This window comes from Eptatretus burgeri, chromosome 8, assembly GCF_056783735.1.
Source record: "Eptatretus burgeri isolate ZD-2024b chromosome 8, Ebu_testis_v1, whole genome shotgun sequence".
Taxonomy (NCBI): Eukaryota; Metazoa; Chordata; class Myxini; order Myxiniformes; family Myxinidae; genus Eptatretus; species Eptatretus burgeri.
Window position 1 is genome coordinate 5,834,150 of NC_140968.1, and position 15,443 is coordinate 5,849,592.

Genomic DNA, 15,443 nt, shown 5'->3' on the forward strand with positions numbered 1-15,443 from the left:
TAATTTAAAGAAATAAAGAGTCTAATAACTAAGCCGATACACCTATTTATTTTAAGCGAGCAAAGCTACGTTCCCTCCTTCTCCATAGATACACAAGAAAATGTGACATTTCCAAAGCATTAAATTTATATTTTTCCACTGTTTGGAGAATTATATTGAGTGGACAAAAAATTTAGGAATGTGCCAAAATTAACCAGCTTCATTGAGCCGTATGACATAATGCATTCACTGCAAGACCTCACGCCGAGTCCCCCATAGCGTCTGCCAGATCTTTGTCTATATTTTCGGAGGTTCTGCGAGGTACTCTACATGGAGAGTTTGCTTGGACCCTGAACCGATGTACCACGTGACACGTGTACAGACATGCAGGAAACAGTTTAATCCACTTGCCGAGTAAAGTCAATTGACCCCATGCACTAAGCGAGTGACGTCACAGCGGAAGGTAAGGTTCCGCCATATTGAGTGGCAAAAAATCATGGTGCCCACGCACGTGTCACGCAAACTTCTGGGCTATTCCCATGGATTAGATGATATTTCTAAGAAGAGGTACCGCGAAAAACTGAAGCTGTGTGGTCTTCGTGAAGATCCTTATATTATTTCAAAGGATAAATGGACAACAGAAAGGAAATTTTGTCCTCAAATCGTTTTCCCTGACATCGATGTTTACCTTGTTGAAACGCCGAGTCCTTACACTCAAGCCAGCCTGAAAGCCTTCAAGAGTATGGACGCTTACTCATATTATGTTGCCGGGTTTGTTAGTGACATAGTATCGACGAAAGCTGACAAGAACTGTATTATCGTGAGGGCAAAGGTTAAGCCTGTTTTCTTTCATTTCACTATTATTGTATTATCGTTGTTGCTTGTTTTGTTCAGCAACCAGCGTCACTTTTTTTTTTTAACCTGACTGCTGCCACAAGTTAATTTCAAGTGAAGCTCTTGTCTAAATGCTGAGTTTGTAGAAAATCTTCGTTCGTCAGTTTGCTTACAGATACATTCTATTTTTTCCATGACAAACATACGGTGTAATGCCACGCTGATGTCGATATTTCTAAGTGCTAGTATTTTTTTTTATGTATTATACATATCGATGTGACTTTGTCATGAAAATGTTACACTGATTTTTTTTTCAAATTTCTAAAATGCTATTTAAAAAACTATCTATATATTAATACTGAAGGAGCAATTTTGTGCTCCTCCTTGCAGTCGCCTAACGTTTTTCTCGGTACTGTGACCTGGACTGAAAGAAACTTCGTACCTGTAAGAGTGCATCGCACATAGTGGCAATAGTCAAACTTCAACTCTGAAGCAGAATAAACACTTTTCGTTTTACATTCGTTTACATGGCGACGTGTGACGTCACCGCTGAGTGGCTTAAGGACATCATGACATCATCGGTCATTTGCTGACGTCATTACGTCTGTCGTCGACAGACCGTCACCACTGAGAGGTGTAATTCCACTCCTCGAAAATAGCGTCTGCAATGTCAAACCCTCTTCTGCACATGCTGACTCCCTCAGAATGTGAATTTGACACAAAAAAATGTAACAAGAAACATTGTATCTTCTATATATTAATACTGAAGGACCAATTGTGTGCTCCTCCTAGCGGTCGCGTCACGTTTTTCTCGGAACTGTGACCCGAGAAGTTTTGACACGGTGTTTGTACGTCAAAGTAGACACGTGCACAAAATCAGGAGACTTCTTCACAAGGAGTAGTGTACACCAAAATGTCGTGTACAAGGACGTTGTGTAGGCCTCATTAGATAAGGCCATGGAGTACATCGACTGGGATCCGGCTCTGACAAGAGCCGCCACTGGTTGTCATATTGGGCTCATGTAACGGAATCCATCTGTGACGGGGTTTCGGCTAGTTTAATTTAATCTGCGATGTAATAGCAATAAGACAAGTTTCGAGGAAACAACTCAGAACTGTGCGCGTTCGACGGGTGTTAGAAAGGCGATCGAGCCAATCTCATTCTGTCAATAAACAAGGGATATAATGCATTTTAATGATACAAATCAGACAATATTTTGTAACCACCGGCTATTTAATACCAACTACTGAAATAACGTATCAGAAATTAGTTACATACCGGAGACAAAATGAAGGCGACACAACCGGTCATGTTCGCCAGGCCGCCATTTTTCTCTTCTCAGAACCGATATCCAAAGATTTCGTCGGTCTACTTCGTCGGGAAAGCGGTAAAACTGCCCTCCAGAGCCTTTAGTATATCGCTGAGTACATCCCGGGGCACAACAACTCTTACCCATTTGCAGAAAAAAAAATCGCTTGCTTGGAAATAACGGTGTAGTTGAAGTGGAGACTATCGGTTGTTATGGACGCGGTCATACTTTCTTGCCGCTCAATATGGCGGAGCTGCCACAGTCACGTGACCGGTGATGTCATCTGAATGAGGGCTCTCATTCTGAGCGAGTTGTGAAATTACATCCGATTTCCGAGCCGTTTGCAGTATTAACGTGTTTTCGAAATTACCGAGCCAATTTTTTTTTTCCCACCCGTCACGCAGCTGTTTATAAAGAATAACGTTTCTGAACATATCTCCCAAACATCTATATAATGTAACGTTGTTTTTCGGTGAAAACTACTCAAGGTTTTTGTGTTGTACAGTAAGTACTGTAGTTGGTAATCACACTGACTCCAACTTGCTGATTCCCGAAAAATTGTCGATACCGGCGAAGTGTGTGTGTCTGTGTGTGTCTGTGTGTGTCTGTGTGTGTCTGTGTGTGTGTGTGTGTGTGTGTGTCTGTGTGTGTCTGTGTGTGTCTGTGTGTGTGTGTGTGTGTGTGTGTGTGTGTGCAGTGCCGGATTAAGGCATGGGCTTTATCGGCTGCAGCCCAGGGGCCTCCACCAGCTGAGGGCCTCCAGAGATTGAGTGAAATTAATTTACTGTGAAAAGTTACTTCATTTGTAAATGCAGAATGAAAGTATAAGTATGCTGAATTATCTCTTTAACAAGCTCAAATGAGCTAAGATCGTCATCCTCTTAATGATGTCGTCATAAAAACGAATACGACGTCATTGTGATGCATCAGGTTTGCGATAAATTATCTGTGCTAACGCCCGGCTTGATTCCTGAAAACAAAATTCAAACAGCTTGCCTAGTTTCGGAGATAATGGTATAGGCGATTTCCATTAGCGGCGATATTATGACGTCAACTTTTTTATAGGAAGAATTTCCAAAATCGGAGATGGTTACTGCCTGCGTGTGGGCTTTCTGCATATACATGGCAAGTTTCAGGAAGATCCGATGAAAACTCTGGGTTGTGAAACAAAAAATGTCAAAAAACAGGAATGATGCCATAAAAATTGATATGAGGTCATAGTGATGTATCATATGTGCGGTAATTCATCTCTGCTAATGCCCTGTTCGATTCCCGCAAGCAGAATTCAAAGAGCTTGCCAAGTTTCGGAGATAATGTTTTCGGCGATTTCCATTAGCGGAGATATTTTGACATCATAACTTTTTTTCTAGGAGGAATTTTCAAAATCGGAGATGGTTACTGTCTGCGCAGGGTATTTTTAGATATATACGCCAAGTTTCAGGAAGTTTTCATTAAAACTGTAGGCTGTGAAAAAAGCTAGTTTCGGAGAAAATGGTATAGGCGATTTCCATTAGCGGAGATATTTTGACATCATAACTTTTTTTCTCGGAGGAATTTTCAAAATCGGAGATGGTTACTGTCTGTGCAGGGTATTTTTACATATATCCGCCAAGTTTCAGGAAGTTTCGATGAAAACTGTAGGCTGTGAAACAAACTAGTTTTGGAGATAATGGTGCGGGCGATTTCCATTAGTGGCGATATTATGACGTCAACTTTTTTTTCTAGGAAGAATTTCCAAAATCGTAGATGGTTACTGCCTGCGCGTGGGCTTTCTGCGTACACATGGCAAGTTTCACGAAGATCCGATGAAAACTCTGGGTTGTGAAACAAAAAATGTCAATAAATTGGAATGACGTCATAAAAATTGATATGACGTCATAGTGATGTATCATATGTGCGGTCATTCATCTCTGCCAATGCCCTGTTCGATTCCTGCAAACAGAATTCAAAAAGCTTGCCTAGTTTCGGAGATAATTTTTTAGGCGATTTCCATTAGCGGACATATTTTGACGTCATAACTTTTTTTCTCGGAGGAATTTTCAAAATTGGAGATGGTTACTGTCTGTGCAGGGTATTTTTACATATATCCGCCAAGTTTCAGGAAGTTTCGATGAAAACTGTAGGCTGTGAAAAAAGCTAGTTTCGGAGAAAATGGTATAGGCGATTTCCATTAGCAGAGATATTTTGACATCATAACTTTTTTTCTCGGAGGAATTTTCAAAATCGGAGATGGTTACTGTCTGTGCAGGGTATTTTTACATATATATGCCAAGTTTCAAGAAGTTTCGATGAAAACTGTAGGCTGTGAAACAAACTAGTTTTGGAGATAATGGTGCGGGCGATTTCCATTAGTGGCGATATTATGACGTCAACTTTTTTTTCTAGGAAGAATTTCCAAAATCGTAGATGGTTACTGCCTGCGCGTGGGCTTTCTGCGTACACATGGCAAGTTTCATGAAGATCCGATGAAAACTCTGGGTTGTGAAACAAAAAAATGTCAATAAATTGGAATGACGTCATAAAAATTGATATGACGTCATAGTGATGTATCATATGTGTGGTCATTCATCTCTGCCAATGCCCTGTTCGATTCCCGCAAACAGAATTCAAAAAGCTTGCCTAGTTTCGGAGATAATTTTTTAGGCGATTTCCATTAGCGGAGATATTTTGACGTCATAACTTTTTTTCTCTCGGAGGTATTTTCAAAATCGGAGATGGTTGCTGTCTGCGCAGGGTATTTTTACATATATCCGCCAAGTTTCAGGAAATTTCGATGAAAACTGTAGGCTGTGAAACAAAAAAAAGTCCACAAGAACAACAGCGTGAGTAAGACTTAGAGATCCTCCACGAGGATCTAAAAAAAAGTCCACAAGAAGAAGTTGAAGAACAACAACAACGTCAGTAAGACTTAGAGATCCTCCACCAGGATCTAAAAACGACGAGAGAAGATACTGAAGCATGAAGAACTGCTCAGTAAATGTCCAAAGTTATTTGATTTTGGGTTCAAATGCAATGCAGCACCAGCAGTAGAACAGCAAACAGAGCAGACAAAAGATGCATCTCAACCTAATGATTTTGATGGCAACATGAAAGAGGCTCAGGCGCTAGAAGTTGAAGTTGTCCCTTGCGATACCAATGTCAAAAGAGTTGATGATGATGAGCAGCCTGAGCTTGTCCACCTGAAGAAAGAGGACCTGGAATCAGAGTCTCAAGATGACATTGGTTTGTGGAGTACCTCAAATACAACAGAAGAGGTGCGTGACTTTCGGTGTAAACAAGGTCACGTGGAATGCCAGCACCATGACGACGACTTTTCTTCATCAGTAAGACAATACCCTGATCAGAAAAGAAAAATTTTCTCATTCATTGATATTCCGAAAACATATAACTGGTGAGAATATTAAAAGGGAGTGGCTCATGTATTCTCCCTCAACAGGAAATGTATATTGTTTTGCTTGCGTTCTGTTTGACGGTATACATGGATCAAAAACCATACCAGTTCTCCATTGGTGGATTTTCAGATTGGAAACATGTCTCCACACGGATTTCAGAACATGAGACCAGTTCTGGACATAACACCTGTATGATGACATTGATTTCCAGACGAATCGATTCAATGTTAGAAATCCAATTCACAAAGGAAACAGAATACTGGGAAAAAAGTAATGCAAAGAGTAGTTTCAGCTGTAAAGTTGATCTCATCTCATGGATTAGCCTTTCGTGGTGATACAGAAGTATTTAATTCTCAACAGAATGGCAACTACCTTGGGATTCTTGAATTAATTGCCGAGTATGATCCTTTTCTTAGTTCTCATGGAGCAAAATATGGGAATCAAGGACGAGGAAAAGCTTCATATCTATGTTCAACAATATTTGAGGAAGTCATAGAGATTATGGGAAACGAAGTATTGAAAACTCTTGTAAAAGAAATCAAGGAAGCTAAATACTTTTCTCTAAGTGTTGATTCAACGCCAGACATATCACACACTCATCAGCTGACTGTGATTATTCGCTATGTTAGAAAATCAGATCATCAGGTGGTTGAACATTTTCTTACTTTCATTCCCATTGCAAGTCACACTGGAGAAGCTTTTTTTTTTGTATACCTTGGTCGAGGCTCGTATGAGAGCAAACACACAACACACATCAAGGGGGGGCACGAGACAAGAGGGGAGGGAGTGGGAAGGACAAAACAGTGGGGAACAGAGACATTAGGAGATCTGTGGAAGGGAGAGGGATGGGATGGGGAACATGGGGAATAGAAGATGGACATTACAGGGACTTTCAGGATGGAAAGCAGGGAATTTGAAGGAGGTGGGCTTGGGTGTATTACCGGGGGTAGAAAAGATCGAGGATTTGGATGGGGGATGATAAGAGGTGGTGGTGAACAGCTGTTTTGAAGGCCTTGAGGGAAGAATGGGAAAGAATAGAGTGAGGGAGTTTATTCCAAAGGCAGGAAAAAAGAGGAATGAAAGAGTGAAAGTGAGAAGTGCTTTGTGATTTTGGTAGTTTTACCAGAAGGGGGTTGCCAGCGGATCTTGAGCGCCCTGCGGAAATATGGGGGGGAGGGGACATATCACAGACAGAGCGGGGTGGGGGGGGCAAGACCGGAGAGGAGACGGTAAAAAACAGAAAGATCACCGACCTGTCTGTGGTGAGAGAGTGAGAGGCCTAAAGACTCAGCCTCTCCGCAGGAGTTACCAATGATCCCAAATGCCTTGGTTTCCACAGCCTGAAGCCGAGAAAAGTGAGAGGCAGGAGCACCAGCCCAGAGGGGAGAGCGGTACTTCCTCAGGCTGTGGACAAAAGCTTTTTATGTGGTCAGGAGCTCAGGTGGGCCAAAGAAGGACTTTGCATGACAGAGTATGCCCAGTCGGTGAGTGGCCTTGGAGGTCAGGTTGGAAATATAGATTTCCAACCTGGCTTGTTTGGAAAACGCCCAAACAATGTCAAAATTGGACAATTGAATGTGTTTTGCGTTTTTTAGCAGTTGGAACTGTTGCTAAGTTAACTTCTGGAGCCTATGTTTTGTCATTTGAAACTCACAAAAAAGAAACCATATAACCTTTGTAAAGCACACCCGATAACCAAATGCTTTAGCAACAGTCATAAGGACAAAGGAAAACCTGATAGGACCTCCATAAGGGCCCTGTCACACCTTGACGTTTTAGCCAGCATATGGTAACGTATCAAAATGTATGTAAAACGCTGGCGTACGCTGAACTATTGATGTTTTTTTTCAGTTTTGGGCGTATTCATAACGAGTTGGACGTATGCAAAACGTATTAGTAATGTACACAGAATGTTTGGATAACTTATACCAACGAATGCTTAGCGTGTTGTCGGCGTTCACAACCTATGCTCAACGATAGTCTAACTTATGCATAGCGCGCGGCAGCGTATCGCCGACGATCACGTGGCGTAGCCTATGAATAGGCTGCCGCTCAACGATTTAAATCATAACCGCACTATAAATCGAAGTGTCAACATCACCGTCATGTCGAAGAAAAAAACAAAAAAACATGGAGTCTGGAACACTGACGGGTTCCTCCTGTGAAGCCCATTTTTATATACCAACTCCCCTAAACGCTGCCAATACGCCATTATACGGTAGCTGTAAGTGAGAAACACGCTCAGCAAGTTCTGTGGTCGTCCGGAAGACGTCAAATACGTCTACATACGTCAATATGCATTGGAGATACGTTACACATCGGTTCAAAGCACGTTACTCATAGGTTAGAAATAAGTTTCGGTTACGCTAAACATTACCTCGACGCGTTTCGACTTATGAGATACTTACAAGTAACGTGTGTCGACGTGTGTCAACGATCGCATAACGTGCCTACAACTTATGGCCAGCATTTGCGGAATGTGTGAGTCATACGCTGGCATACATCGAAAAATTTTGAGCATGCTTAAAATTTGTTGACGAGCTCGGCGTACTACGACGTATGCCAGCGTGCTTCAGCGTGCTCTTAACGTATACAAAACTTACCCATAACGTATTTGACGTGGTGCCAGCGTATTCGCCAAATTTTTCATACGTCGGCATACGCTGGCTAAAACTTTAAGGTGTGACAGGGCCTTAAGATAGGGTATGAAACTTTGCTGCCAGGGGGCCCATGGCATGGCATGCCCACACACCCACAGAGAGTACCTACAGATCCAAATCTACCCATGTGTACCATGTCCATGTGTGCTGTATACATACCTCTACTTGTGTAGCAACTACCGACTGTACATCCCGATCGGGACACGAACTGTACCGCTTACGACTGTAGGGCGCTCGGCAAGTGGCTTGAGCATTCAAGCAAGCACTCCAGTGGAATGCCTGGCTTGGCAAGCGATTAACAATTGTCGATAAATCCATGCACCCGGAAACATGAAGAAATCATGAAGAAATCATTGCGGCCTGTTCCAAATCAAGGCATGTTTAAGCAGGCTAAAAAAACATGGCGGCTTCAGACCCCAGCGAGGTAACTCAGGATACGCCTGAAGACCCCATCAAGAGTGAGGTAGCCGAGGAGGCGCCTGATGAAGGATATAATTAAATAAGGCCGTTAATTATCTTCAAAATGGATGTTTGAATGAACCCAAACACAATTTTCACTCTTGCACTTCCTTTCAGAACAAATGCAACCAATCACTTCACTGATTGGAGTATTAAGGGAGGAGAGTCTTCAGTCTTCCAGTTCTGGGTTTGGAGTGACCGCAAGGTCTCTCAGGGCTCTCTGATGACTTTCTCAAAGTTAAGTTTCCTGTCGGTAGTTGTCCCGTTTTAAGTTTATTTTCTCACCCACATGTTACTGTGTGTTCCTAGTTTGGTTTTGTTTCAAAAATCGTGCTATTTTGTGAGTTTTCGTCGACCTTGTCTTACCGGGTTCCTCGAGGCCTACCCATCCTTCCCCTCTTGGTGTACGATCATTTTTATTTGCATTCTCTCCCCATTACCATCAACTCCTATTTTCCCCACTTTCCCAACGTCGCCCATCCCTCCTAATGAAACACTCCATTTCTTGTCTTAAATCCAAAACAAACACACACAAAAAAACTACCTTTCTCCTTGCACACCCATGAGTCCTCATCCTGATCCTGATCCTTCTTCTTCCTCTTGCTGGCACACCATCTTTATTCTACTTGAGCTGACCCACTCTCGCCATTACCTTCACGATTTCTTCCAACAACCTTCCATTCCCGAATCTTACTGATTCTTCAAAAATAATAATCTTCCTTGTATCCTCTCCATCGATACACCTCCTGAAACCACGAGTCTCTCTTCACCCACTTCCTGTCCCTGATACTTTTCATCGACCCAGCAGCTTCACTCTGTGTTTACAGTTCCAAATTCACCATACACCTCCACGATTTTACTTCAACCTTCCCTTTTCCGAATGTGACGCAATCGTTATTAAAAATAAATAAATAAATTCAATTTTGACTATACACCTCCCAGAGCCACGTGCTTCTCCCGGAACCACGTGATCTGTTTCCACCTCCTGCGTTTACCGATCCAAATTCACCATTCACCTCACGATTTTTTTCTACAACCTTTCGATTACCAAATCTGATGGAAACTCAAACAATAATAAAAACGATCTCTTATAATGCTTCATCTTCCTCTTTCACATGTGTGGTTCTCTTTACTGTATCATAATGTGCTACTCTTCCTCTATTTCCACAAACTGCTCTCAATTCGACCTTTCATTCATACCTTGCTTAAAAAATCCAACTGTTACAGCGTTTCTTCTCTCCATTCTCTTAATTCGCCTTTATTGCATCCATCAAGAAGTCTTTAATCACATCTCTGACCTAAAAATGTTAAAACCCCCAGTTTTCTATGAATGTTCACTTTCCATCAACCATTCTTTTTTTCCAACTTCTGTGCCAACTAACTCCTCTCACCCCTCCCTCTCAAAGCAACCATCACACGATTCTCCCTCCAAGCTTCCCTCTCACCTTTCTCAAAAACCCCCTCCTCACCTTTCTCCCTCAACTCTCCCCACTCACCCTTCTCCCACCATTCACCCCCTTCACTTCCCCTTCTAAAAGTTGCCCCTCCCCTCACATCCACAAGGCTGCCTCCTTCCACTGCCCTCTCACCTCCATCTCTTCACTTTACCTCCTCAAATCCTCAACTGCCTTCTGCCCCTTTCTTGCCCCTCCCCCAAGCTCTCTGCAATCCCCCACACTCTTTTAACAACTCTCCTTACCTCACCCCTCCTCCCTTGTCCTACCCTCCCCCTCCCCTCCCCTCCGTCTTCGTTAACAGTATGGACCTCAAATATCCAGGGTCTTTGCTCAAACCTTACAGATCTTTCCCTCCAGGCTGCCACTGACAAACCAGACATAATCTGCTGAACAGAAACTTTCCTCCCTCAAGACGTCTCTGACTCCCAAGTATCTCTCCCTGGTTACTCCCTCCTCCGGTATGACAGACCTGAACCTCGTCCTCGTGGAGGAGTTGCTCTCTTCATCAAAGACTCTATTCCTCACTCTCCATGCACTGCCCTCACTCCCCCACAACCCCAGGAATACCTCTGGCTACGGCTTCCCTCCACTCCCACCTCGTGTTTATATGTGTACTGTACCATCCACCGAACAGTGATGACTCCATCTACACCTCACTATCCGAAAACATGGACCAACTTCTATCTTCTCATCCAAACTCTCTCTTCCTCATATGTGGCGACTTCAATTGTCATCATGCCAGTTGGTGAGGTGTGGGTACCTCTCTCACCTGTCATGGCACCTCAGCAAAAGCTTTCTGCGACTCATTGGCACTTACTTAATCGGTTAATTTCCCGACCCGGATCTCAACCAATGGTACTCCATCTCTTCTGGATCTGATTTTGACAAATTTCCCTGAAAATGTCTGCTGCTCTTCCTTCGCTCCAATCAATTCTTCTGACCACGTCCTTGTCAAGGTGGACATCTCTCTGGCTATTATCAGAGAACCACCTCACCACCGTCGAGTCTGGCATTTCACTCAAGCCGACTGGCAGGGTCTCCAAGCAGTCATCAAACTTATCGACTGGTTTCCCATCGCTACTTTCTCCAACATCAACTCTTTCTGGGAATTCTTTCAAAGAAACTGTTCTCCCTCATGCACAGATTTATCCCCTCTCGTCTTCAGTTGTCCTTCCCTTCCTCCCGCCCTTGGTTCACTGAAGCTTGTGGTGAGGCAGTTGTCCTGAAACAACTTGCCTTTGCCTCATGGAAATCAAATCCAATTAAGGGTAATCTCAGTTCCTTCCATAAAGCTCGGAACAAGTGTGTATCTACCCTCAGGAGAGCCAGAAAACAACATCTTTCTAATGTCAAGTCTGAACTCTCAAACCTCTCTCCCTGCTCCAAATCCTGGTGGTGTCTAATCAAATCTGTTTCTGATGTATACTCCCCCTCCATCCCTCCCTGACCACAAATGGCCCTCCCTTACCTGCTGACACCGCATGTGAAAAGGCTGAATGCCTAAACTCGGTGTTTGCATCAAAATCTTGTGTCCAAAACCCATCACTTTCTCGACCCACCTTACCCAGTTGCGCGCAACTGTCGCTGGACTCTGTGTCCTTTTCTCCTGACAAGGTGGAGAGCTTGCTGTCAAACCTCGAATCAGATTCTGCAACCGGTCCAGACGGCATCAGCCCACATGTCCTAAAAACCTACTCTTCTGCTCTTGCTCACCCTCTCTCTGTTCTATTCACCCTCTCATTTGCTCAAGGTCATCTGCCATCTGCTTGGAAATCAGCAAACATCACCGCCCTGCATAAAAAGGTGCAAAAACAGATCCCTGCAACTACAGACCAATCAGCCTTCTCCCAATCATCAGCGAGGTTATGGAATCCATCATCGTTTCAGACATCAAATCCTTCCTCTTCTCCAATGGCTTGATTTCCATTCATCAATTTGGTTTCAGACCAGGTCACTCGACCCTGGATATGCTGCTTCTGCTCTCCCATCAATGGATGGAGGTCCTCAATGTCGGACAGGAAATCTGAGCCATATCCCTGGACATATCATGTGCTTTTGACATGGTCTGGCATCCTGCCCTGCTCACCAAACTCTCTTCCTGTGGAATCCAAGGCCATCTCCACTCATGGCTCGCAGACTTCCTCTCCTGTCACCGTCAACGTGTGGCCCGAAATGGAGTTCTTTCATTCCCTCTTCCTGTCCAGGCAGGAGTTCCTCAAGGTGGCGTTCTGGGCCCTGTTCTTTTTCTGGTTTTCATCAATGATCTCTCGGACTCTCTGGAAAATCCTCTTTATCTCTTTGCCGATGACTCCACCCTCTGCCGTACCATCAGTCATCCCTCAGACCGGCAAGCAGCAGCTTCTTCGCTCACTGCTGATCTGGATAAAATCACAAACTGGTCCAACACGTGGAACATGTCTTTCAATCCGGACAAATTTCACACTCTCACTATGTCTCTCTGAAAGGACCATTTGGAACCTCCCCCCACCCCATCCACTTTCTCAACAATCCTCTGGAAGAAGTCCTTTCTTTCAAGCTTCTGGGTCTCACTATCTGCCATGATCTTTCCTGGGAAAGCCACATTTCAAACCTCGCCTCCAAAGCCAGTCGCCGACTGGGAATCCTCCGTCGTGCAAAGTCCTTCCTCGGCCCACCTGAGCTCCTGACCACTTACAAAGCTTTCGTCTGCAGCCTGATGGAGTGCTGCTCTCCCCTCTGAGCTGGTGCTCCTGCCTCCCACCTTTCTCGGCTTCACACTGTGGAAACCAAGGCATTTCGGATCATTGGCAGCTCCCGCGATCAGGCTGAGTGTTTGGGCATCTCACTCAATCACCATAGGCAGGTCAGTGGTCTTTCTGTCTTCTACCGTCTCCTCTCCGGTCTCACCCCCACCCCCCCCCCCGCTCTGTCTGCGATTTGTCCCCACCATATTTCCGCAGGGTGCTCAAGATTCGCCAACAACCCCCTTCTGGTAAAACTACCAAAACCACGAATCACTGCTCACCTTTACTCTTTCATTCCTCTTTTTCCCGCCTTTGGAATAAACTCCCTCACTTTGTTCAATCCCATTCTTCCCTCCAGACCTTCAAAACAGCTGTTCAACACCACCTCTTATCACCCCCATCCAAATCCTCGATCTTTTCTACCCCCGTTAATCCACCCCAAACCCACCTCCTTCAAATTCCCTGCTTTCCTTCCTGAAAGTCCCTGTAATGCCCATCTTGTATTCCCCATGTTCCCCACCCCATCCCTCTCCCTTCCACAGATCTTATGTCTCTGTTCCCCACTGTTTTGTTCTTCCCACTCCCACCCCTCTTGTCTCATGCCCCCCCCCCCCACCTTGCTGTGCGTTGTGTGTTAGCTCTCACACGAGCCTCGACAAGGTTGACAAAAAAGAGGGGAGGCAGAGCTTGGAGGGGGTGAGGAAGGGGGGGTGCTAGGAAGGGGTGAAGAGCGAAGAAAGGGGGGGTGAGAGTATGGAGGATGGGAGGAGGGTTGGGAGGAGGTGAGGGGAGGGGCTTCTGGACTTGCGTTTTTCAGGGGGAAATGGGGGGAAGGGTTCGTGACTTGCATTTTGGAGTGGAGCTTATGGAGAAAGAGGGTGGGGGGGGGTAGTGAAAGATTGAACAGGATGTGGTACGTTAATTCAGCATGCAGAGACCGCCCAGCGATGTCCATGGGAGGTCGAGAGAGGAGGGGGTTTGAGAGAAGGTAAGTGTGAGGGGACCTGGAGGGAAGGCAGCTTGATAGAAAAGGAACGCAGTGTGAGGGGAGAGGAGGGGAGGAAAGGCAGCATGGGAAGGGAAGGGAAGGCAGCATGAGAGTGGGGAGGGGAAGGTCATGTGAGAGGGTAGGAGAAAAGGGGAGGGAAGGCAGCATGGGAAGGGAAGGGAAGGCAGCATGAGGGGTGGGGAGGGGAAGGCAGTGTGAGAGGGGAGGAGAAAAGGGGAGGGAAGGCAGCATGGGAAGGGAAGGGAAGGCAGCATGAGAAGGGGGAGGGAAAGCAGCGCGAGGGGAGGGGAGACAGGGTGAGGGATGGGGAAGGGAAAGCAGCATGAGAGGGGTGGGAAGGTAAGGCGGCATGAGGGGAGGGGAAGGGAAGGCAGCGTGAGGGGAGGGAAGGGAAAGCAGCATGAGAGGGGAGGGGTGCATCACCAACTCATGGCATCTCCCATCCTCACCCACATTCGTTTCTTCCCCCACTAACTCTTCCCAACGCAACCCTCTTACTCTAAGGTGACATTATTTCCGACCTCCACCCCATGTTCCCTTTCCTATGCATTCATTCCCTTGTTGTTTCCATACGTTGCCATCTGTCAGTTTGTGACCTTTTTAACCTTCTGTCCTTTCACTCCTGCATGATCCTCGATGTTCTACTTTTTTTTAAAGTTGCGACGACATGTAATATATGTGTATACGTATATATGATTACGAACGCTTGACAACAAATAGTAACAACCTTTACAAAAACCTGTTGTTTATTTTTATTTTTAAAAAATAGTTTAGAAGAACAACGAAGCATGAAAATCATTTTGAATGATTCAAGTTCCCTTTCATGGATTATTTTTAACACCGTAAAACCTGATTGTCAGCCCTCAGTGTTACATACGTTAGACAGGTTGTACGAAACCTCTGCACACACACCCACACACCCACCAAGTATTTATGTATCTATCATCCAAGATTGTTGCAAGGAGGTTTTTTTTTAATTAAAAAAAATTCAATAACAAACGTACTTTACAAGTGATGAACATTCAGAATATTTCTGATTTCATGTTAAAATAATTTGGTATCTGCAACCCAAGCTCATGTGGGAGCGATCGGTAGATTTGGGTGTTGGTCCTGGCAGGTATTTATGAGTGCACCCTGACGGAGGTTTCTGAGCAGCAATTCCTCTTCTACCAGCTGGCATTTTGGAAGATTTCCAGAAGTGTCGAATCAATATCTTTACCACTGATGCCTTCGACTAAACTTGAACCTTCAATCTGTCGGATGGTGATCTAAACTCCTCAAGACGAGGCCAGCTCCTTCTCCTGTCAAGCTCCTTCCCAAAGTGGCAGTTGCAGTGATTGTTGAAGGTGACATGACTGTGCCTTTCAGAAATAATGATGTAATTGTTACCTCTGCCTCCAAAGGTTGATGGAGCCTGGAGATTATGTTTTCAACCCTGTTTGTCTGTTTGTTTGTCTGTGAGCAGGATATCTCAAAAAGTTTTGGACGGATGCGGACGAACCTTGGTGGACACATTGGGGGTGTGATAAGGACAAAGTTATTCCATTTTGGTAAAGATCTGAATCCGGTACCGGATATGAGAATTTATTTTAATGTATAAGTGATTCGTCACCCTTGAGA

The 15,443-nt window shown here is 44.6% G+C and overlaps 1 long non-coding RNA gene across 1 annotated transcript in view; it reads right to left on the minus strand.

The window, feature by feature from the left end:
• The window catches only part of LOC147020992 (uncharacterized), a 30,718-nt gene extending 21,327 nt beyond the window's left edge, over positions 1–9,391 (minus strand). The window contains exon 1 of the long non-coding RNA XR_015060694.1: positions 9,179–9,391. This is a non-coding gene — a long non-coding RNA (uncharacterized LOC147020992). The remainder of the gene's footprint in view (positions 1–9,178) is intronic.
• Between the last annotated feature and the right edge of the window lie 6,052 nt (positions 9,392–15,443).